Raw genomic sequence first — 26,473 nt, 5'->3', positions numbered from 1 at the left:
AATGAGTAAGTTTAGAAGCAATTATTTTAAAATTCATAGTACTTAAATTTATTGAATTTCTGCAGATGCGAGCGCCGATTTGAAGGTCATAATAGCCGTTGTCATCCATGTGGAATTAGTGTTTCTCCTTGTGGCCAGTTCATCGCTTGTGGATCTGAAGATAAATGTGTATGTATAGTAGCTTACTTTTGATAATATATGGTATTCCAAATTTCATATAACCATCATTATAATCTGGTGTACAAACATCTTTCCAGGAGCTTATTCATTTATTGGTTTTATTTTATGTCATCTGTACTATTTTTTATAAATAGCTCAATGTGGGGAACATAACGAATACTCCTTCCTCCGTCTATTTTCCCCATAACAACTCTGAAATAAGTTGGGCTGAGAGAGAGTTACTGGCCCAAAATTACCCAGCCAGCTTTTGTGCCTATAATCAGTTATTCTCAACAGTATGGGCACTGTTTATTCAAAGTTCTCCATAACTTGAAATTCTAAATATGTGCAATAGCAACACATCGACGACTCTGAACTTTAAACTTTCTTCCAAGAGTAGACTATTCCAATTCTTCATTCCATATTTATTATGTATAATTGAAATGGGTTTTTGTAATGTTGTTCAAACATTCGTGATAATAAATTGCTAATTGATGTCCATCAAGCTTTCTTCAATACACAAGGGTTTCCCCAGATTCTGGAAACTGTGAAGGCCCCTGTAGACAGTAAGAAAGATAACCTTGATAGGAATATATAAAACTGTTGCCAATAAGGGAGAATATTTGTAGCTGGGATTGAAATGAGGGTACACTGATGATGATGATGATGATGATGATGATGATGATGATAATGATAAAGTTGGAAGGGACCTTGGAGGTCATCTAGTCCAACCCCCTGCTCAGGCAGGAAACCCTATACCATTTCGGACAAATGGCTGTCCAGTTTCTTCTTAAAAACTTCCAGTGTTGGCGCATTCACCGCTTCTGGAGGCAGGTTGTTACACTGATGATGTCTTCTTGTTTGGGTAATGAAAAGTCTGCAAGAAGACAACTAAGAGGTCAGAGAGCACAAGGACCTCTCAAGAACTGTTGACTTGACAAAAGAGGCTGCACCATTTTTTAAGTCCTGAGAAACAAGGTAATATTTGGAGGCTGCTCAAGCAGACACCTTTTTGATTCACTAGACTATAAAGAGGAAGAGGGAGTACAGCATAATCAGAGTTATAAGGCTCTGTTATTAAAGCCAGTCCCAATCAAAATAACCCTAGCCTTCCCCATGGAATTGATGTCTTGGTCTCTTCTACCCAAATAATATGACTAATAAGTATTTTAACTGTTCATGTTGCCATTTATTTGTCTCATTGTCAAGTTATTTTCCTTTTGCAGTGCTTCAAAGTTTTTAAGGAAGCCATTATATATATTACCTGACTAGCACTAAACTGATTTTCATTGTAAATTCTCTCCAAAGAGATTTTTCCAGCCATTTTTAAATGGGGATTACTCTGCAGTCTCGGTTTGTTATGAGAGTTGGACTCAGATTTTAAGATTCTGCCCAATGGAATGAATTATGTTATTCGTATAATAGTTATTATATAACAAATTAAAATTACAGAGTAGTAATTTTTTTTAAAAAAATGAAGAAGACAATAAATAAAATAACAGCAAATATACCAAGTTAGACAAAATGAAAATGGCAGCAAGTACAATATGTACCTTCTTATGGCCCCAGCTGGGTGCCAGTATGAACCAATTGATCTCGCTATTTGGTACAGACCAGAGGAAACTAGTTGAAGCCTTTTCTGACTTTTTTCCCCTTTAATTTATGACAACAGAAACAGGACATTAGAAACATTCCTATGTGTCTTCTTTTTAAAAAGGCCAGGTTTTTCTGTGGTTGAATAGTTCACATAGTTTGAGGATTTTTTCTTGAAATAAGGCTACACATTTTCGGTTAAAAGATTTACTAATGTTTGAACATAGAATATAAAATGTAAATAGATTGTGCTGATACAGTTCTTGAAACATCATAGGGATTATTGAAAATAATATGGAAATATTTGAGAGGGAAAAAAGGCTGTTCCAAAAAAGGTACACCCAATACTTTTCTTTGCATATTTTTAAATGATGCCTTATTGAAATAAATACATAATGGGGATAAGTAATAGAAATGTAGGTGTAGTATGAAGCAAGAATGGAATCATAGGATTCTAAACCAATCTTCTGCCTATGCAAGAATACCCATAGCATGCCACAAAATGACTGTCAAATCCTTTCTTGAAAGATCCCAGTGATGAAGTGCCCATGACTTCAGGATGCAGGCTGTTCAAGTTCTCATTGTGCTTTTTATATTTGTGGTGACCAGAACTGGGCACATTTATTTATTTGTGTATGGCAATAGGTCTTTCAGATGCAGTCGGGCCAGGGAAAAAAACACACAGTACTAACACTCCCTGTGATCTTGACTGTTCTTAGTGCAGCCCAAAACTGCTTTGAATCTTTTGGCAATTGCAACATTTTGCTAGCTCGTGTTTAATCTGTGATCTTTAAGAAACTTCTCACAACTGTCATAACCACTACCTAAGACCACCTAACTAGACGAGTGCATGTCCCAAAAGTGCTTTTTCAAAAGGTAACTGGACTTCGTTTTTTTCTTTGAAGACATTTTGCTTCTCATCCAAGAAGCTTCTTCAGTTCTGACTGAATGATGGAGGATGGAAGGATTTATATTCCTTGCTGTCATCTGCTTGTTAATTAGCACTCTTTCTGAGAGTTGTTGAGGTCACTTGAAGGTTTAGTTGTGTCCTCAGGGTCATCTGAATAGTGCAAATGGGTGTGAAACTTCTTGGAACTGCTAAAAGGATTGTGTTATGATCATGTATAGAACTGTACATCAGAGAAACAAAACAACCACTCCACAAACACATGGCACATTGTAGGAGAACAAACCCATCAGGACAAGACTTAGCAGTCCATCTGCATTTGAAAGATAAGGGTCACTCTTTTGAAGATGGTAAAGTCCACATTCTGGACAGAAAGGACCGCTGGTTTGAAAGAGGGGTCAAAGAGACAATCTATATCACGGGTGTCAAACTGCCGACCTGCGGGCCGGATGCGTCATGCCAAAACTGCGACCACCCCAGCTCCGGCAATGGGGGGAAAGTCACGATATGTCGCGACACATCACATGACGTGGCGAGTTGGACACCCCTAATCTACATTAAGAATGAACAGCCCTCTCTCAATAGAGGGAGAGGAATACGACACCACCTATCTCCTGTTTACAACACAGACCTTTCAGCCATTCCAAGAAGGTTCCACACCCATTTACATTATTCAGGTGACACTGAGGGCACAGATAAGTCACAAAATATACACTAGTCCAGCAGCTAACATATACACAGCTTCTCATTTTCCAATTGTTCATATAATCTGGATGCAAATAATAGTTTATTTTCACATTTAGTCAAAAAAAATTATAGATAAGTGTAGATAATTTTAATTATTTAAAAGTACTTTGATATTATTTGTAAAATCATGTCTGAAAAATAGATTCATGTTTCTGAAAGTAGTTGAGGTATTAAAATATTAATATGAGCAGTATTAAATAGTACTAGACATATGATACTATTAATAGTAATATCAATTGGTGATTTTTTTTTCAGTACCTTTAAGTCATTTATGGCTCTTGGTGACTGCTGGGACAAGTCCTTGTAGTTTTCTTGGCAACATTTTTTGGAAGTGGCTTGCCATTACCTTGTTTATTAAGGGCTGAGAAAGAGCATCTGGTCCAAAGCTCCTAGTTGGCTTTGTAGCTAAGGCAAGACTTGGACTGATTGTCTCCTAGTTTCTAGCTTCACACCTTAAACTGCTACACAGAACTGGTTCTCATTGGTAATATTAAATACAAGATATGGGTCTGCTATAAGCAATAATAAAAATGTGATCAAAATAGATTTTGTAAATTCATTTTGTATTCAAAATGAATAAGTGTATAATTTTTGGAGAAGGCAAATCTATGTACTCTGGGAATATTTCCATAGACTATAGGATGGCATGAACCTTGTCTCTGCAGGCAACATCTCTTTTTAAGGGTTTTAAGTGGTTTTAAAAGAATCAATATACCTCTGTGGGTGAAAGGTTATTCCAGTAGCACATTGGGAATCTTTATTTCTATATCTTCTAAGCAGTGCTTTTTCTCTAAAAAAAAAAAAAAAGGGCCGGAACTCACACACGTCATACAACCCACCTTGCCTACCCTACAAAGTTCCATCCCAAAAAGGTGCCGGAACTCTGTTCTGGGCGTTCTATGAAAAACAAAGCCCTGCTTCTAAGTCTCTAGGACTTATGCTCACCTTAAAGTTCTCATAGTTAATGCAAATGAATAACAGCAACTAGCAAATCAAGGCCCACTGCATTAGTGCCTGCCTTGGCTGCAATCAAGCAGTAGAGTGTAGCATTAATAGCAGGTGAATCCAGAGTGGGTTTAAAAAAGTCAAGTTGTGGCTGTGACTGTATGATCAAAACATACATTTTTCAGGTATGTGTGAACAAATGTAAAAAATTAAGTCAGATTTAACCTTTTTTTTTAGCTCTTCCCCCAATGCTTTTGAGCAAAGGCAACAATTGGATTGTGGGTTCCATTTTATCTTATGAAGACCTGGAATTTTGATAAGTGTACATTTTGTGAAGAGGTATTTAAAATAAAAAACTTTTGCTCCTTGATGGGCTATTGCCAACTTTAAATATGTATTCTTTTTCAGGCTTATATATATGAGAAGCATTCCAGCACCTATTCTTATAAACTGACAGGACACACTGAATCTGTAATCAATGTGGCTTTTAATCCGTCATCTCCCCAGGTATTTATAACATTTTCCTTTTCCTAACAAATGTTAATTTCTGAATGTTTATTAATCAAATATTGTATTGCCTCCCTTTCTCGGCATTTTTTAAAATTTCCCATTATAATTCCATTGAGGATCAATTATTTTTGCTGTTAGCTTTAGGCCAAGTTGGAAGTATGATACTTGGTATCTTTAAAAAAAAAGGATATTATTTCTGATTATGTGGAGGAGTAGGGTATAATCATTGTGACTTTGGAGATATTTTTTTTTTCACTTAGAATTGAAGAAAACCCAGGCTACTTAAAATCTATATTGACTCGTGACTTAGGGATACTTGTCTATTAGTTGTAAGAAAAAGTTGTAAGGATGTGCTTACAATTAAGTTTTTATTCATCAGTGTTGATTTAGGGTTGGCTGAAAGTAATGTTTGTTTAAAATGAGTTCGAATTTTTAGGGACAAGTAGAAAATATCTGTAATTCTTTGTGACACATATGAAAAACTTCATAAAGAAGAAAGGTAAATTCAAAACCTCTGTTTTCTCTGATTTTTATTTCACTTCCACTCATTCATTTAATAGTCAGAAACACATAATTTCTCAAAATTAAGTTGCATTTTGTAATGTTTCAGGAAATCTTTTCTTTAAAAAAAGTTTACCAAGTTTGGCTTTGTTTTCACATTGATATTAAGTAATTTTTCTACTCCTATGTCTGCTGCATATTTTCTATTATATGAAAGATTGAAGCTTTTTTATTAAAAGACATTGACACACACAGTTCTAACTGCAATAATTAGAGGTAGAAAAACTTTCACAGAGAGTATCTGATATGATAATATAGCAATATTTCAAGCTCAGAACAAAATAAATCCAGTGGAATGTTTTGCCTTAGAGAACAAACAAAATGGCTCCCTCATTTTTCACTAAAAAGGGTGTCTTATCTGCCACCTAATATTCAGCAATTTTCTTTTTTTAAGACTCTATTTTATTTGGGAAAAAAATTAAAATTGAAAACTCCAACAAATTTTAAAAAATCAAATAAAAAAACGCAAAACAAACAAGACGTTACAAAATGATGCATTAAAAATGCATTATCCCTCCTAATTGAATACTGATTAATACATTAACTACAATATTGGTTTCCCACCCCTTGTGAAACAGGGCCAGAAAAAAAAAATTAAACTACTAAATCTATTTGCAAATTATTGATCTATAATCCATTATATTAATGACAAAATAGTTAGCAGGAAGAACAACAATAATAAAAAAGACAAGGTTAAAGCTTCAAAAACCTCTGTTAACAAATTGTTATTATAATCAACTTGTAGAAAATTTACCATGGCATCCCAAATCATCCCAAGAGTTAAGAGTCCTCCTAGGAAAAACCAGTTTATCATTTCTCCATTCAGACAGACTTCTGCTATTGTAAAAGAATGCAGGCTTGAACTTCAGAGAGGTGTATGGAAGCAGCTCAGTTGATTCTACATCTGTACACTCCATATCTCTTTCCAGACTTTCCAATGGGTCTGATAAGATAAGATAAGATAACCTTTATTGTTATTTTTTTTAAACTGTGGGCACAACGGCACATATCAAAAATGAAATGTAGTTGCCCATTCTCAAAGTGAAACACATACATGACGCACACCTAAACATACTATGAACAACGTATGTATAGAGTAGACCCACATTCCTACATATACGTATTTAGTTTTCAACTAAAGGTTGCATGTTATCAAAAGGTCTTTTCTGGACATCAGCCATACTTGCTTGTCAATAATCTGAATATATTGTTGCTCTATGTAACTTAGCTAGGAAACAAAGAACGCTAAGCAGAAAAAAACCCAGGAAAGATATTTTCTGGATATTTTGATTCAATATTAAAAGAAAATTTTTAAAAAATAAACCCCAAATATTTTGCAAATTAAAAAATGAAAAAAGTCTGTAGTGAGAATCCAATATTAATGTACATCAGATAAAAGCACTTTCACCATCCAAGGACATGCCGTGTTTTTACTTTTTTCAACTCGTCGGCAAAACAGCATTCAGCAAACAGGAATAATTTCCACATCCCTCTGAAAATGGATATTTGAAAAGTCGCCTTGCAACGAGATGGGTGACAAACAAATTTAATAAAAAATATAAAAAGATGACAAGATGAAAATGATTTAAAAATCCTTCCTTTTGGACAGGAAAAAAAATCTACTCAATTTAAATTGACAGGTCTATATGTGTCTATATCTAAGCATCTGTCTATACATGAATATAAATACACCACAGTGTTTCCATTCATTGTGCAAGTTTTATTTGGGTGCAGCTGACACTGAATGATGTTTGGTTATTGAAGTTTAGTTTCCTACACTTAGCATTTTGCATCAGTAGTTTTCAGCATGCCAAGATGTCAGAATCAATAACTAAGGTAAATAAGGTCTATTTTCTGTAGACAGCATCCACCATGAAATAATTTAAAACATTGTATTCACTGAAGGAAGTATGATCCATTGAATAAATGAAGCAGCAGTTGGGGTAGCTTCATTCAGAAATAACAGTTTATGAATAAAGATATCATCACTGCATCCACAACATTTTTCTGTTTGACAGTGTAGCATTTCTTGAGGATTTTTTAAAAATTCAGACAAACTATTTATTTTATTAATTAAATTTATATGCCGACTAGCACCAAGTGATACTAGATGGTAATCAAGGATAATAAAAATTAATGAAATGAAATGAATTATATCAAGGTAATAGGATATTCACAATGAGTATCTGTTGTTATCTTCCAACCATATTCATATTGTGAATGTATAGTTAATCAGTGCAGGATGTTATGGTTCCGATAGATGAAACCCATCAAAAGAACTTCAAGGCAAGAATTCTTCCTTAAAGAACATTTTATTCAGGAAACAAAGTATCGGCACTACATAGTTGAACCCAATACTAAATTCCCTTCTCCCCCTGGATACAAAGTAACAAATTGCAATTCCCACCCCCAATAAGCAGTCATAAATCACTTTCTCCAATTAGCCTGAAACGTAGGCTGTCTCTCCAGCTCCTCAGCCCATCAAACTGTTATCAGTTCGTCCTTAAGTTCCCACAGAGCAGCGTTATTATTATGGCTAGCTGAGCTCAAGCATTCATCCCAACCCCCTTCTGCACCTGATTTCTAAATAGAAGAAAAAGCATGTTAAAACCAAAGCGGAAATAGCTGCAATTTTCATCAGTTGTCAGAGCGGGAACATCTAATGTTTACAGCGTTGACACAGGATATTTTGTTTGCTCCTTCTTATTTTAGTAGCAAAATCTTAGAATATTATCTAAAACCAGTTCTTTGACTGTGTGGAGTTTTAGTTGCATTTATTATTCCTAGTACTACCTTTTCTGTTTCAGGAATTGTGAAATTGTGCCAGCATCACTTTTATATCCTAAACAATTGAGGTCAATTTCACCGTAATCAGTTCTATGGTTCAGTAATTGGGGAGGTCTGAAAGCTTTGCCTCAAACATATGCTGATCCAGTTGACATATTTCCTTTATATGCTTTTTATTTGTTCCCTATTTTAGGACAAGAAGGCTTATCTTAGTAACAGAGATTTATTTATTTATTTATTTGTGTATGCATAAAACAATAATCCAGCCACTTCAGAAACTTAGGCAGTAACTGACTCCCATTTTGAGGGCTTGTTTGCTTCTGTATTCTGGCAACTCCCACTCCCCTTGGCTTAGCCTACTGTGTCTTTTGGCAACAAAGGAGCCTAGTCACCTCAAAGCCAGTCAGACTAGCACCACCTTCTGGGAACCACCACTATCTCGCATGCTCAATTTAGTATGGGAGAAGCAGGTGGATTTTTGTGCAGGTGAATCAGAGAGGCAAGGCTTGGCTAGAAAAAATGGGCTGAGAGGTTAACCAGGCAATAGATGGGGAAGGAGGGAGGGAGGGAGGAAAGAAGGAGGAAAGGAAAGGAAATGAAAGGAAAGACTCTACCATGAAAGGAGAAAGAAGAGAAGGGCAAGGGGGAAAAGACCAAAGAAAGAAAGAACTCCCTAGTCAGAAAGGAGAGAGAAAGAAAAATGAAGGAGGATATGGGTAGCTGTAATTGTGTTGGGGTTCCTAGATTGTAAGGCACCTAAGTGGTCAATGTGAAAAACCTGTTTCATAGCTTTTCATTTTTGAGTTACCGTACTAGAAACTTTTCTGTCACTGCATAAAAACTTTTCAGTGCTGTGATTCTTGGAAGATGAATTAGTATTTTTTTGTGTTTGTGTGGCAATTTGAAATTGCAACTCCAATATTAAATAGTTCTTGGTGTGGCTAATAGATACCCTGGAGAATTGCAAAGTGTATGCTTTAAGCAAGTTCCAGTAGAGGATTATAGTCATAGTTGATGCTAGTTGGAGGTTGTAGAGCAGCTGAGGTAATAGCAGTGAGAATCCAGAACACCAAGAACTTTTGCAAAGACTCAATTGGCTGAAATTTTAAACAGAATACTAAACACTGTAATTGCTTTCAGAATTATCATTGCTAAAATTAATGCAATCAAATAAGAAAATCTAATGCACAATCATGATTGAATTAATCAGCATTTCTTGTGTTTCTGTTTAGTATCTGACAATGATAACTTTGCTGTACTAGTGGAACTTGCACTGGCTTAGATTTATTGCCTTTTTAAATTCTCTGCTACATTGGAAAATAACAGTTTTATCCTGAGTTCTAAAGGCTGACATTTTCATCTTATGCCCCCAGCAAATAAAGTATCTGCAGTCATCATTAGAGATGTTTGAAAATTATTTTGCGATGGATTTTGAGATATTTTTCTTTCTGAAAAAATTAAGTATGAGAATTAAAGTAATGTTTCATATTAATTTGAATACTTAGAAAATATTGTCCACACTAAGTCCAACCATTCCTTCTTTTGTGCCTGGCTCCCAAATAGGTCTTCATATTTTCATTTAATTCAGAACTGCTCTCCTATTGCCCATCAGATTTTACAGTGACAGACAAAATGAAGACTTTCTTCTTTTTCTTCTAGTATTCCTACCACAAACACTAGCTACCCCTTACGTTCATCACAACAAAGCAAATGCATCAGATAATGGACCAAGATCCAGAATGAATTGAAATAAATATCTGCTATTCTCTTGACTTTACGTCTAAGCTATGTTGCTCTCAGAAACAGGACTAGAAGACCTCAGGATTCATCCAATAGCTATTGGATAGAATAAACTCACTTCAGGGTAGAGTAAGTGCTCAAAATAACGAGAAAAAAAATCAAATAAGGAAATAGATTAAAATATCTAAGTGCAGATTGTTGGCAGCACTTCTAAAAACCTGCAATGTTTGTGTGCATACTCCAGCTTGAAAGCAAACATCAGGAAGCAGTTTCCTATGCAAGTCTTATAAAAACTGAAATCATTCAACTTTAAACTATTGATGCCAAACCTCGTGGAGTCTTTCTAAAGGCAATTTAAATAACTGTTTTTCTCTTAAGATTGGCTACATGTAAGTTGGAGAGAATGGGCTAATACACACATTGAAATCTTCTGTTTTCCTTTCTGCCAGATGTTCTAGCTTTCCATGTCAGCTTTAACATAACAGCCAATAAGAAAGCCATGGGGTTTGTTTTCAGAATACTCATTGACATCTCATATATGACAAAGGACCAAATATATACCTATATTAATCATGCTGTATACAAAAATTGTTTATGTTATCGATGCATGAGTTTAAACTGCAATGATTAAATGTGCACTTTCAGGAGAAGTTCATCAAAAGCCACTTATCTGGGCTCTTCAAACTAGTTTCAGTGACTAATCCAAAAGATACTGCCATAATAGGCTAATGGCAGGTATAGGTGGCAGGGTGAGGGGAAGATTAGATCAGGGAAATGGCAAAAAATTCTAATGTAACATCTCCAGTGACTTTACATATTTTAAAGTTAAGCTTATGAGAAAGTTGGTTCACTGTTATCATCCCTGATTCATCTTTTAAGGTTTAGAAATGGAACTCAGGAACTTTGAATCCAATTTTAAGTTGTTTCAAATTAGGTAAAAAATTGATTTTGGGCTGTGAAGAATGTTTTACAAAATGACTGAGAATTGGTAGGAAAAAAAATATATAGAATGGTTTCATTAAACACTGGTCTGAGCCTATTTAATGTGTAAGTCATCAATTTTATGGACAAGTAGCTATCCAAATAAGAGTCAATGCAAATGTTTGTGATCAAAGGTGTGAACCATATCAATACAGGTAGCCCTTGACTTACAACCACAATTGAGCCCAAACTTTCTGATCCTAAGCAAGACAGTTATTCAGTGAGTTTTGTCCAATTTTATGACCTTTTTTGCCATAGTTAAGCAAATCATGCAGTTGTTAAGTGAATCATGCTGTTGTTAAATGAATCTGGTTACCCCTATTAACTTTGCTTGTCAGAAGCTGGCTGGGAAGGTTACAAATGGTGGTCTTGTGGCCCCAGGACAGTGCAACTGTCATAAATACAAGCCAGTTGCCAAGTGCCCAAATCCGGCCACATGACCCATGGAGATGCTGCAACAGTTATAAATGTGAAAACCAGTCATAGGTCATTTTTTTTGGTGCCGGTGTAACTTCGTACAATCACTAAACGAATGGTTGCATGTCAAGGACTACTTGTATTCAAAAGTGGTTATATAATTAAGAGACCAGTGGCAAAGAAATCATTCTGTATTTTTTTCTGCCACTTTCCAGCCATTCTGATGAAAAAAGTGCGTTAGAAATTATTTCACAGAAGAAGAAATTATTTTATAACTGGATTACAATATCCATGCACTTACTTACCTGCATGCTGACATGGGGGATTCTGGGAGTTGAATTACACACATCTTAAAGTTGCCAAGTTTGAAACACCTCAATTACAATGCAAAGTGACCAAAGCCTTTAAATTAAATTTAAAGGGAAAGATTCCTCTGAGCTTTGTGAGTAGTGGTGTTATTATCATTAGTTATTATCATTAGTAAGACAGTCCTGTATTTTTCTTCACTAGAGAGAAATGTGGGTAAATCTTTCACTCAGTTTCTCTGTCCATTTAATGAAGACTTCCAAAGTTGGGGGAACCCTGCCATGCCAAAGCTCAACAGATCTTGACATCACAGCATTTCAACATCTTCACATGCGACCTGAACTTTTAGCCATCTTTTAAAACCACCAGGTTCACACAACATTTCAGCAAAATCTAATTTTGTGGAGCTGGAGAAGTCATTCTTTTGATACGGACATATACTCCATAAGGATTTTTGATGTATAGATGATCCTTGCTTACCAACTGTTTGTTCAGTGACCATTTGAAGGTACTGTCATGGTTCTGACAGATGAAACTCTTCAAAGAACTTTGAGGCATTGTTTACCTTAAAGAATCTTTATTCGAGAAGCATAGCATCGGCACTTACATAGCCAAAGCCAAAATCTGAATTCCCCTCCCCTGAGTACATAGTATCAAAGCAGAATTCCCTCCTCTAATTTACACTCATAAATCACATTTTCCAATTAGTTTGAAATGCAGACTTTCCCTCCACTTCTCCAACCCGCCAATTCTTATCATCTCTTATTTCAAAAATCTTAGTTCTTACACTAGTTACAGTATTGTTATGTCTAACTAAACTCCTATGCACATTCCTCCTCCCCCCCCCCAGTATCATCTAATTCTAACTCAAATTCTAAGAGTAAAACATAAGAAGGAAAATGGTTGCATCTCCATATGTTGTCAAAGCAAAAACATCCGATGTTAGCAGCGTTGACAGGTACAGTGGGGCTGAATGAGTGGTACTTACATTTAGTCCTCAAAGATTTGGCCATTATAGCACCCCTGCATCATGTGATCATGATTCAGGCACTGGCAACCAGCATGTACTTAGGATGGTTGCAGCCTCCTGTGCTCACGTGATCATCATTTTCTGCCAATTTCTCACAAGCAAAGTTGGTGGGAAAGTCTGATGGGAAGGTCACAAGTTGCTCTACTAAGTTCCCCCTCCCCCTGCTTTCCTGTGTGCCTGCAGTTGTGTCCTCCTTCCCTTGGCCTCCCTTTGCCTGCATTGTGGTGCATCTTTCTTCCTTTGGCTTGCCTGAGCTCAAGCAGTGCCCTCCTTCCTTAGCCTCCCTTCACTTGTCCCAAAGGTGCACCACGACCTAGATCAGGGGTAGGGAACCTTGGCTTTTTTATGACTTGTGGACTTCAACTCCCAGAATTCCTGAGTCAACATGAGTGGTAAAAGAGCCAAGTTGTCTACCCCTGATCTAGATGATTGAGAATCTGCATAGACATCCTCCCTTCACTCACACCATATTACAGTCTCCTTCTCTCAGCATGCCATTTTTTTCTTCAACCATCGCACCCCCCTCCGGGGCTCCTAGGGCTTGCCCACCCCTTATAGTACTCCGGTGCTCTTTACACTTCACCCTTAATGACCTATATGTCTTGGAATTGTCGATAAGCAATAGAGTCATGTGACATTGTACTATATATCTCCATTGTTTAGCAACAGTAATCACTCTCCAAATTGCTATTGCAACCGAGGACTACCTGTAATATATTCTACTTGTGCCTAATTCACAGCAAGTTTAACTAGAGAAGATAAGAATCCAGGAAATGATTAAACAGTGTTAGGATTCTGTGTTTTTTTTTAATCTTGAATCAAAATAATAGAAAAATTATTAACCTACTGGAAATTGTCAGGAGCTAAAGACAATACCAACTGTTGCATTTGCTATGCTTCCAGAGGCATCTATAGTAGCAAGGAAAATTTAAAATAATTATAGCCAAGCAGTGTTAGGTTAATTTTTCCTGTTGGAAGAATCTCCATTTCTCAAATTCAATATTTTGTGTGCTCTGTATAACAGTGTTTTGACTACTGACACTGCCATGATTTGCAAAATAGTTTCCTTAAAGGAAAGTAAATGGCTAGGAAGCATGATTCATTTATGATGTGGACATAATGAGGCCAATAGAAAATAAGAATATGACATGTCTTTGAGCAACAGTAATGGCTGTATGAATTCTTGAACACTAGAAATACCAATTCTAGAAATGTGCCATATTAGTCAATTAATTAATTTTTCTACAAAAAAATTAAATGCAAGTAACTAGTTTAATAAACTAAAAATACAAATTACATTTTAAAATAGTGGAAAGGGGGACCATCTAGAGAAAGTTGCACTATTTATTTTCAAAAAACAGCATCTCATCTTGACTCAGTTTCTGGAGGTATATCTTTAGTAATAAATTTGTTTTCATGGGACTTTCATTTTTTATTTTGATAAAATATAATAAAGTTAGGCTTGATTCTGTCTGAACAGATGTAGTAATGCAACCTGGGAAGACTACTAAAGGATTTTGATATATTTATTGCCTTTCTGAGATTATTTATCAAAATATATTTTCATACTAATCAAATTGCAATGCAATTGCAATTTTTCACCTTTACTACTTAAGATTTCAGCTTTACTACTTAACAAGAAAAATCTATAGATTTATTAGAATGGAAAAAATCATACCTAATTTTTTTTTTTAAAAAAATATTCTTTTGTACCATATCCAAAATTTTGAAGTTACTCCCTTATTAGAGAAACTATTTAATTTAATCTTCCATATGCAAGAAGTTGCCCAAATTAGATCCTTATCAAATCAAACTTTCAAAGTCAGCATTTCAGATTATTTATTTATTCTTCTGCTTAGCAGAATTATTTTCCTTAGATTAAGCAAGCCTTGGGTAAACCACAAACTCTTTTTTGCATATTAATGCAGTTCAGTGTGACTTTCTGCATTAATCCAAAAGTCTCTATCTATTTTTCAATATGTACTTTCACCAACCTGCCATTTCAAAATCTCCAAGTTTGCCATCATAAACTGAAGAAAGTTTCAGTTTTCGTACATGTTAAAAAAGGCAGCTTCTGAATATCACAAGTACTTCCAAAAGTGCCCAGAGAAGTGGTATAATGTCCGACAAAGAAACCATTTCCATTCAGCAAGAATTCTTTTTTCAAATGGCACTGTCCCAAATATATCAAAGATGAAGGATCACAGGGATTTTTTGAAAAATTTGGGGGGGGGGAATGAAAAAAAAAACCTTGAAAATCCAGTCAACTAAAATCATAATATGAATAGTGGCATGGCAGTTTTCCAACTGTGGTTTGGAAAAATAGCGAAAGATTCAATTCCATCTTAGTTTCCCATTAAGTGAAAGATGCTGGATGGTAAAATCATTTGACTAGCAGTAGCATTCATGCTTTCTCTTTGGAAAATGCATGGTATTTGCCAGGAATGGGGAATCTATCTTAGCCCAGGGCTGAATTAGCTCCAGGCACATTCATTGGGGCTATAGGCAAATGGCCTGAATGTGCTTTTCCAGAACGATCTCCATTCTCAGTCACTCACTTCTTTTCCTCTACTGACACTCATTTTATTCACACCCAGCCTGTTCTTATAACCTACTTGTCCTCCGCTGAAAAGTCCTACTCCTACAAAGAATAAGCCTAGTGAGGGCATTTCAAAACATCATTGCAGAGCAAGGCTGGCTCTCTGAAGGGGACTTCAATATTCATTTTTAATTTATTTTAACCTGAAGCAGCAAATCATCCTTACCTCTTAACAGGCCTAATTGGTGCTATACCATCTTAGGTTCTGAAAAGTGAGCCAGGGATTGAGCAAACAACTTGCAAGCCTGAGAATATTCTGCTTATTATCTACCACTTCACCGCAGTGATGGGATTCAAATATATGAACAACCAGTTCTCTGTGTGGATACCCCTTCCAGAAGTCCATTCTGGGCCTGGGCAACAAAAAATTAGCTACTGGTTCTGCTGAAGTAGTGCAAACAGGTTGAATCCCACCATTGCTTCACAGGTATAATAACTCATTTCATCTCTGTTCCTGTCATACAACATTGACATTTCCTAGAATTTACACTTAGGTACAGCTTAAAATTGAAATAATAGTACCACCTTGTCATTCTTTCTCACAACTATATCTAAGTCTGTGCAGATACAGGACTGTAGCCTAAAGATTTAGCTTTTGTTAGTTAAGAGTCAGGCTTTTATAATGTGAGACTTAAAAAGCTGCCCTTTTCAAGTAGCATGAAGGAAAGTTATGTGAAAGCTTGCCATTGAAGAAATCGCCTTTTATTAATGATTAGAACAAAGGAACATCTTTAAATTTGTCATTCAATTTTTCAGTCTAGAATTTCCATATTACAATAATACAGAAGAACCAAATTAGCTTAGGAAAAGAATAAATCAATATACAGACTACCACAGTTGTGAGACATCTGAGTTCAGTTTGCATATTATTGTTTGGAGGCTAGAATACTTTTTCAATGAAATGTAAATTACTTGCATTTTTAAAATGTAACTAATCAATTTGGTACTAGATGGTATATGTGGTTGACACAAAGTTAGGAGTATTTTAAGAATCTGATTGCAATTTGCAATTAAAACTTTGTTTGCATGAATTCAAACTTGAAATATTAATACCGTTCAACTTAAAAATGAAGCAAACCCCAGAATATTCTATATTCTGTTATATAAAACCACAGTATAGTTGTAGTCTCTTTTATCATACTATTCTCTTTTTTCCAATGAGAAATTAAGTCATAGGAAATTGAACATGGTATGAATTGAGTTTGTAACCAAAAGGGTCTAAAGTCTAATCACAATTGATTAGACGGAACTAGGAATATTTATAATCTGTAATGTTGATTATTTCCCAGTCCTTCTCAAATGCTAAGGAAAGAATTATCAGGATTAAATTAATGTAAGTCAGACAGTGTATCATAGCAAAAAAAGGAACACATTAGAAAACCCCAAAGAGGTTTGGGTTACATAGGATAATTACTTGCCTTTTTATACACAGCTGCACAATCAGCTTAGTACTAAATTACTGCTATAAATGTATCTGCTTTTATTCTATCATTTTGTTCACAATTTAGAAAAACAGTGTCAGCTATTCTGCATAATAGTCAAACCTGAAACACAATTGATATGACACTGAGAATAAGGCAGCAGTTCTAAAATCAAGTGTGATATTGTCTGACGGTGGGGAGAAGGAAGATAAATAGGGTGGAAAATCTGCTCTAATTTAGGAAAATTCTAATTGAGATAACAAAAATTAGTAGGTGATTTTTTTTTTCATTTTTCTATAAACTGTAGAACTAGAGATGGGTTTTGTTAGATGATCAGATTGAAAAGTAGCACTAAATAACTCTTGATCTATGTGTTTTCCTACTGTTGCAATAGAGACAGAGCAATCTACCTGAGGCAAGAAACTGCCTCTGGGTGGAAAAAGTTTGTACAGAAGTAACTTTATCGACAAGTTTAATAGTAGCAAATTGGTAGGTAGTGTACTATTAAACATGATTTGAACCCAATATATGAACAGGAACTGTATTCAGAGGCATCCATAGGATCTTTATAAGGAACGGTTGCTGGAATTGGGTATGTCTAGTTTAATGAAAAGAAGGACTAGGGGTGACATGATAGTAGTGTTCCAATATTTCAGGGGCTGCCACAAAGAAGCTATTCTCCAAAGCACCTGAAGGCAGGACAAGAAGCAATAGATGGGAAGCAACCTAGAACTAAGGAGAAATTTCTTGATAGTTAGAACAATTAACCAGTGGAACAACTGCCTCCAGAAGTTGTGAATGCTCCGACATTGGAAGTTTTTAAGAAAAGACTGGACAACCATTTGTCTGAAATGGTATAGGGTTTCCTGCCTAAGCAGGGGGTTGGACTAGATGACCTCCAAAGTCCTTTCCATCATCATCATCATCATCATCATTTGTCTTTCATTAAATGATAAAACTAGTGTTACAGTATAAGCTTCATCCCTCTGTTATTTATCCCCCTGTGGAATAAAAGACTCACTGTGGGAAGTATTAAACAGGGACCAAGATTTCTATGTGAGATCTGGCGTCTCCTTCTTCTTCTTCTCCTCCTTCACCTTCCTAGTTGGATCAGTTGTGAATAAGGAGTAAAATAAAAAAAGAATAAAGTTGCAATATACTACATTATGTACAGAAATACCGTAAATGCCGGTGTACAAGGCGACCCGGTGTATAAGACGACCCCCGTCTTTATAGCCGGGCCGCATTCCTAGAACATCGTCTTATACGCCGGAAACTACCAGTATTTCCGGCGTATAAGACGACTTGGCGTATAAGACGACCCCCCTCTTTGGTGCCGATTTCAGCACTCGCGGAAGTCGTCTTATACGCCAGCATTTATGGTATATATTTATTTGATAAATATTATATATTTATATACACAAAGATTTATATGCACAAATATGAGAAATTAATATCAACACAAAGCAAAATGAGAAATTATAAAATCTACAACTAAAAGCATATTAAAAGTGAATGAAATTCAAAAACTTATCCTGGTAAAATTGGAGCCCCAGCAAAGAGAGTCAAATTTAGAAGAAATAAAAATTAAGTAAGTCACAGTATTTATGGCATGTAGAAAAGGCTGAAAATAATAATAACTGTAATAACAATATGGCTATACATTGATAATATTGTGAAGGAAAAACCATCATATTTTATCTCTAGCAGTGTTTTTAAAAACCAAAGAATGAAAATGTTCAAAAATCAGTATTACATTTTCAGTACATAGAATGAATTGCAGAATTATCCCAAAATAACAAGATAATAAGGTTTGGGATATCTTTCAGATAGATACACTTGGGAGAAGAGAGCAGTGTGATTAAAATAGAGTTGAATAATGTCAGCCTAAATGTTACTCTATAGAATAAATTTAAAAAATGAATGCAAGACTAAAAAACTAAGAAATAGAACTGAAATATGGTAAAACTGAAAACAAGAAAGAAAAGTTTCCCTATTAGACTTCAAATGCTATTCTGTTCTTCAGAAGAAGTCAGGTGTGGAGGTGGAGGAGTTGAGACAAAGAACCGAATTAAAAAGAAAGTGTTTTTTTTTATCTTTAGTGTGGCAAAGAAACCTGACAATTTTTGGGGGGGACTTCAAACTGGATTTTCAGCAGAGGGCACTCTGCTGTAAAGAAAGTTATTCAGCATTGTAACAGCATCTCAGTGATTAAACAAACACCCTCTTATTTGGGACTATCAAAGAAGATTTGAAATTTCCTTTCTTATTTTAGTCATGGTGATAGACTAAGAGAGATAGAAAAAGGTAAAGTTGGTCTTAAGTCAAGACTGATTGATGACTGCATCTGTGTCTTTTTATAGTTTGCTATTGTCATCTTCCACGATGATTTTGCGTTTCTTTGCTTTACTAGGAGCCCTGGAGCATCTAGATGTCCCTTCAAATCAAAGTAAATCTTTATTATGATCATAGATCAACATAAGGAGGGTGAGGTTCAATCAATTAAAAAGTATAGAACTGTGGTGGCGAACCTATGGCACAGATGCCACAGGTGGCACACAGCCCTTTCTGTGGGCATGCGCGCTGTTGCCCCAGTCCTACGCCTTCAGTGGGGTTTTATAATACCTTTTCGCTTTAGGCCTCTGCCGCCGTGTGCAAAAAAAAAAGGTTCAATCAATCAATTTCAACTTCTCATAGGAAAAAAAAAGATCTCGCAAAGTTGGAATTGATTGATTGAACTTTTTAGTCCCACCCAGTCTGCCGTTACCACTGCAGCCATGCCCACTCAATAGGCCACACCCACCCAATGGGCCACGCCCACCTGGCACCCAACAATACACAAATGTGTTTTGGGTTGCAGTTTGGGCACTCGGTCTCTAAAAGGTTCGCCATCACTGGTATAGAAGATACATCAGAGATTAAAAATGCATGAAAATCTAGAAGATATAAAATATATTGTATGTATTAAAATAGAAAGTAAACAAGAGTCTAAAAGAACTGAAAAGGAGAGGAAAGAGCATTAGATGGTTGTAGGGGAGCATACAAAAGGAAGACTATATCAAATTACAGAGCACTCTAGTATGGTGAATAGGATGCTCATTAAATCTAGTTGATGGCACAGGTCAACATCCAACAAAATTTAAATACTGCTGAATAGAACCTGGCAACATTGTATGTTGTAGTAAGGTTGTTATTTGAAAAAAACAGGGAGGTGTACAATTGCCCTGTGTACCTTGGGTAGTGGCTTATAATTAGCAGGATCATCCTTATTCCCCGGGTGTTAATGCAGGTAAAGAATGAGGCCAGATTGGAAGTTCAGAAGTCCAAGTTGTTTTTAATGGCCTCTGGAAGTATTAGGTCTTCCCCCATAATCTTCCCTGGTCTTAATTGATCAACAGAGTTCTTGATCTCTATCACTGTCACTGATGCCCGCGTTGTCAGATTTTCTACAGTTTAGCCAGGGCATCCATTTTCAATGGAGGTGAAACTCTGTGAAGAGTTTCTGAAAGTATATCTCCCATATCCCGGACACTGGGGGTGAGGAATGTGACAGTCAAACCTGAATGGAACATTCCTTTGGAAGGCTTGATGTGATATGGCAGAATGAAGTTGAGTCATTGGATTTGACTGCCTGAATAAGCTGTGCCCAGATGTTTTTCATGGCTTCCTTTTCCTTGCATGCCAGCAGTTGTTTGTAGTATCTTTTCTGCTGGAGGTGGTATTTGCAGTATCAGATACATAAGCCTATTAATAGTATGAAGTGCTTCTTTTTTGGCAGTAACACAGTCCTTTTCAAACCATGGCTTGGTTGTTGTCTCAAAGGTGCACTGTTAAGATGAGTTTGATCCTGGTAAAGTTCTCTGGTAAGGGGGTTACAATTCTGCAAGAGTAGATTAGGAGATGGCTGATGTCAGGAAAGACTGAAGACACTGTAGGCAATCTGAGGTCACATAGCTCAGTTATCTTTTTGATGGGGGATCCACTTGATTTGGCAGTAGATTCTTCCTGTTGGCATTAGAAAGAGTTGTTGGCAGTCTTCAGTATGTGTTTCTTGAGTGAAGACATTTAACTGGAGCAGGATCGGGAAATGATTGCTGGCAAACTCAAGTATAACTTCTAGGGCCTTAGCATAAGGGAGAAAATCCCTAGAGACAATTATATAGTCAAAGTACTCATTCTGAAGCCAGATAGATAAGTGAATTTAGCTGGATGGTCACTTTCAAAGGCACCATTAAAAATGTGGAGATTTAGCCCAAAGGCTTTTTGACCCAATCAGAGACATGCAAAGTTTGATTTCTGATCTTTTGAACAACAGATGAGGAGAAATTCATTAGCTTCAGGATTGGGAAGGGACATTTGTGGTGTGCATAGAGGGTGTGATCATTGGGCCAAATCTAGCATTGGGCATGACTACAGTATAAAGTCAGCAGCATCAGCACCACAAGTCTCTAATCTAGGATATCTGCTTTACTGAGAACATAATAAGCATTTATTATCAACAGGCATGATGGTTTAATTGATTAACATTGGTATTCATATGGTTTGAATGGGGGGAAGGGTCTTGATATGGCATGTACCAAATGCTATCAGATCTTCAGTACTTTCCATTTTTGAGTAGTTTAAAGATGTTCAGATTTGTAACCAACCCCGCCCCTTTCTTCAAAACAGCCTAAGAAACAGGATGAAAATACCTTGAGTCACTCATCAGCAGAAGAATGTGTATATCTCATATACTGAATAAAGTAGTCATGAAATTAGTAATAAAATTTTACTTGATTTTTATTTTCATAGACTATTGCTAAATTTGAACGTTTGAATTTCTAGTATCTGTTGTATTGCAAGTTGCATCACTGTATTGCATTGTTCATTCAGCCTCTAAATAAATTAATAGTTAATAAACAAGTACCGTTATGTACACTGACCATAAAATAACATATAACAACAGCAACAACAACAATAATAATAATAATAATAATAATAATAGAGTTGGAAGGGATCTTTGAGATCTTTAATCCAACCCCCTGCTCAGGCAGGAAACCCTATACCATTTCAGACAAATGGCTGTCCAGTCTCTTCTTAAAAACTTCCGGTGTTGGAGCATTCACAACTTCTGGAGGCAGTTGTTCCACTGGTTAATTGTTCTAACTGTCAGGAAATTTCTCCTTAGTTCTAGGTTGCTTCCCATCCATTGCTTCTTGTCCTGCCTTCCGGTGCTTTGGAGAATAGCTTGACTCCCTCTTCTTTGTGGCAACCCCTGACATATTGGAACCCAGCTATCATGTCACCCCTAGTCCTTCTTTTCATTAAACTAGACATACCCAATTCCAGCAACCGTTCTTTATATGTTTTAGCCTCCAGTCCCCTAATCATCTTTGTTGCTCTTCTCTGTACAGTACTCTTTCTAGAGTCTCAACACCTTTTTTACATTGTGGTGACCAAAACTTTTACATCACGGTGACCAAACATTTAGAACCTTCTGTGATGTTTTGGAAAACAGACATCTTGATTTGACTCACTTTAGAACAATTTCTTTAGTTTGAATTTGACTGATAACTTTGCATCAAGATCATTCAGGTTAGCTTTCAGTTTAAACATTAATTGCAGGGAAGGAAATGAAACTAGTTTTGCTTAAGTTTGATACATGGACATGAAATGAATAGGCACAATTCATCATTATTTCTGGGGTGGCTGATCATTTCCAACTGAAGATAAAAGTGTGGGAAGAAGGTTGCTGCTTTTAAATTGTGATTGCGGACTATTTTTTCTGAGTGCTGAAGTCACAATATCAGCAGATAATGCATAGAGATTTGTACAAAAACAACACCTAAAAATGTGGGACAGTTTTAGGAATAAAGCAAATACAGCAAAAATAGAGCAAAAATAAAAATCAAACAATAGTCTTATAAATATTTAACACTTTTAAACGACCCTGCTAAGAAGAGGGACTTGTAGAGAGCACAGAAGTATAAATATCATTTCAATGAAGCTTACTCTGCACTATGGTTAGAGACCTGTAGTACAAAGATCCTGTGTGACTAAGAAGATAGATTTGTCAGTCACAAAAGAACATCTCCAATTCTTCCTCCTTCATTTATTCTCACCGATGTTTCCTTTATATTAAAACTTTGGGAAAGTAGTACTGGAAATTATGCAGGCACATTAGCTCTGCTTGCCTTTGATTTTCCAAATTCTTCACAAAATATCAGAATGATCCAGATTCACAGCATGACAATGTAGAATTATTTTTTCTTCACTTTGGCAGAATCTTGAACTATCCAAAGTCTAATGAAGAACTAACCTGATTCCAAAGTATTTCCCTAAGACTCAGCTGTATTATTTGATTTAGATCAAAGTATAAAGCAAGATAAAGTTTTGTTCAAATCAAATTTGTTTCCTCATGGTAAAATAAATGATTTGCCCTTATATTCTTCTGAAATGTGTTTTCAAATAACCTGCAGCTCTGTAATTTCTAATTTCTAGGTGGTCTGCCATTTACATATTAACTAGTTCTGATCCTGGATTCCAATCCCAGATCAATGTACATTGGGTGACTTTGGGACAAATAGGATATCATAATAAAACCTACTCATGAAGGCAGCTGTGAACAGTGAAGTGAATAACCAGGAAACACATGCTACTCAAGAGAAAAAAGGCTTGAGACATACAGTATATTCAATAAGAATATTTAATATGCTCCTATATAATTATACAAGACCATAAAGAAACATATAAAAAGATGGTGTCCATATGGCGCCATATGGCACCATAATTAATTTACAGCAGTGTAATGAGTTCTAAGGTTCCAGTCCAGTCTAATCTCAATTGTATAAGGCGATCCCTGCTGTCTTGTGAGACCTTTTCAATTCTGCAGCTGTTAGAAGAATAAAAACGTTTCACTAACATTTCATGCATCATAGCTGTAGTCTGTGTTTTATAGGACGTAGACTAGTTTTGTAGATGGCATAGAATTTTTGTTTCTGATGACCATATGCTGGATTCATGTGGATGTTCCATAACACAGCTTTTCTAGGGTGTTTTGGCCCATTGATATATAAGCTAATCGTGGATCTTTTCTTTTAAATTGCAGCTCATTACAGCTACCTTGGATGGCAAATTGCAATTGTTTCTACCCTGATAATGATCAGACCTGGCATCTTTGGTTTTCCTGCATCGATAATTAAACTTCTTGAAAGAAAAAAAAAAGATATATAGCTGAGCATGGTAACTGGGCAAGCTGTATAGCATATTTTAATTAAATAGAGTCTTCCAGATTTGTTCTACTATTTGTCAACCAACTGGGATTTGCTTAAAAAAATAATTTTACTGCTGGAAAAGCAGCTTCACAGGTGATACCAAATGAAAGATTTTAAATATTTTGTGTATTTAGATTATTTTTAGCTCAAGAGTTAAATTTCTGTAGTGTATAAATTTCTAATGTGTTTTACTGATATTTTGGGTGGTTGTTTCTATAACCATCCTTTAACCATTCTATAATTTTTTATTATTACACAGATTAAATAAAACTTTTGCTCTTCAGTTGCTTGCTAACACCTAAACCTCAATAATAAAGAAACAGTCTACTCATTCCTTTTGCATCTTGATTTAATTATAGAGACCATCTGATATGTTAAGAATTTCCTTTGGATTTGGAAATGCTAGCAATATTTTAATAGATTTCATGTACCTTTGATTTTATGTGGTCAATAGACACTATTATGCAATGCATTTCTCCTTTTCCTCTAAAAATTCTTTAGTTGTCTAATAATATATGACTCTTTTTAAAAAAGAATCATAGAAAATGCCACTTTCTCAACAAGAGTGTTAAAATATCAGTAAGGATAGGTATTTTTTGCAGGATTTTTAAAAGTTAATGTTTAACTATGCTTAATGTTCTTTCATACAACTGTAAATCTCCTGGAATAAAGTAAAATAAGTTAATAAAGTAAAATAGATAAAAATAATAAATAGTTTCACCATTCTCAGAACTATAAGAATGGAAGCTCAATCAAAATAAAGGCCACTATGATTTAAGACACATTTATTTCACTATTTATACTTTCCATAATATGGAAACAAGTGGTCATTGGATACAAATTCTTCAGTAAATTAGTCAGAAGATTTTTAAATAATATGGTGTGAGTGATCAAAATGTGTTTAGTTAATTGTGGATAATTATAATACTTATGAAATATTTAATTAGATGTAATGTATATTAAAATAAATCCTGCTGATAATAATAAAAAAAGCTTGATGGGATCAATATCCAATATATTATTTTTATAATGGCAAGCAGCAATTTGTTATGCTTACACTAAGAATCCTTATAGATTACATGTTTAAAAGAAATATTCTGCCATATGAGAAGGAATATAGTCTAATATTTGACATGTAGTTACAAAATAAGCCTTTTGGTTCAATCTTCAAAGGCATCCATACTTTTAGCAGTATGATTGCCGAAAGCACAGATGCCTCTGAAAGAGTAGATCACCAGTAGAATATTGCTTGATAGGAATTCTCCTGCTGTTTATAGTGAATTTAAACCTTTATATAATACTTGAATAGGGATAGACCCCCTCCCTTTATGCAGAATAATGGTCTGTAGTGGCATAGGAGAAGGGGTGAAGCTGCTGTAATAATTTCTGCTTCTTCAGCTATGGCCCCATTCCCATTTTTTTAGAATTCTCATTTCTCCTTTTCAATATTATCTGCCTCTTTGTCTCTATTCTGTCTCTCTCTTTGTGTCTAAAGGATAACTCCTTATCTGAAAAGTAATATGAAATATTATATTCCATAAATACAGTACCAATCGAAATGTAAAAGAAGCAGCTGAAGTTGCAGGTTGCTATGCAAAAGGTCCTTAAGTTTGTTGTACAATTTAATGAATCTATTTATCAAAGTCAAATTTCTGTTTTTCCAAACAATGAGTGTAAATTGCTGCATTTGATAGGCTATTCAAGTTGAACTGTCTTATCATTGAGCTAACCGACAAGGTTTCTGCAGTTTTGTATTTAAATTCTTTATGTCATGTTTGTACAGGAGGGAAAATTTGTTTCACTTAAAACTGTGAGTGATGGATCTTCTTCAGTGGATAGATACCATTTACCATCTGTTGGGTGTATTTAACTTTTTTTTGCTGACTGATCAGTATGGCAAAGAGTCAATGCAAATTAGCACTTGACAAAATCCTGTATTGAGGAAATAGCTAGTGCATATAGTAATTACAAGACTAGATGATTTTCATGGAGATCTCTCAAGGCAGTCCAACAATCAAACATCCAATGCTGACACCATAAGAAAACCATTTAAAAATAAAAATGATCAACAGATGAGTAGCTGTTAGTTGAAAGCTAGGCAATCAGATCACAGTCATGTACAATCTAGACATTTCTCATGGCTCATGTATAGTTGTAGCTGTATTTGGACAATCTTACAAGACTTATTACAAGACTAACTGCTGCCCCTCTGTTGATCATTTTTTGTTTTTAAATGGTTTTCTTCTTGTGTCAGTGTTGGATGTTTTGATTATTGGACAGTATGAAATCCCTTATGAAATATACACTGCAAAAAATGCAAACACATAGACACAGGTGCAGACAAATTGATCAGATCAATAGTTTATTTCTGCAATTGTTCAGACTCCAGATGTTTTGGTAATTTTTTAAAATTCTCACATTGAAGAAAATTAATTAAAAAAAAACCTGTTCCAAATTGCTAGATTTCTTTGCCAATGGTCCCACCATCACAATAAATTGTTATTTCTGATTATTCTA

General features: G+C 35.4%; 2 long non-coding RNA genes across 2 annotated transcripts in view; one reads left to right on the top strand and one right to left on the bottom strand.

Moving 5' to 3' along the window:
* Positions 1–26,473, top strand: LOC120320035. The gene is made up of 3 exons (XR_005559867.1): positions 1–168; positions 4,760–4,858; positions 23,791–26,473. It is a non-coding gene; the product is annotated as an uncharacterized LOC120320035 (long non-coding RNA).
* LOC120320036 overlaps positions 5,375–26,473 on the bottom strand; it is a 33,821-nt gene continuing 12,722 nt past the window's right edge. Inside the window, exon 2 of the long non-coding RNA XR_005559868.1 lies at positions 5,375–6,365. This is a non-coding gene — a long non-coding RNA (uncharacterized LOC120320036). The remainder of the gene's footprint in view (positions 6,366–26,473) is intronic.

The sequence above is a fragment of the Crotalus tigris genome, unplaced genomic scaffold (assembly GCF_016545835.1).
Source record: "Crotalus tigris isolate CLP2741 ecotype Arizona unplaced genomic scaffold, ASM1654583v1 scf7180000021122.56160, whole genome shotgun sequence".
In the NCBI taxonomy this organism is placed as follows: Eukaryota; Metazoa; Chordata; class Lepidosauria; order Squamata; family Viperidae; genus Crotalus; species Crotalus tigris.
The sequence above is the reverse complement of the archived record's forward strand: the minus strand, read 5'-3'. Positions and strand labels throughout refer to the sequence as shown.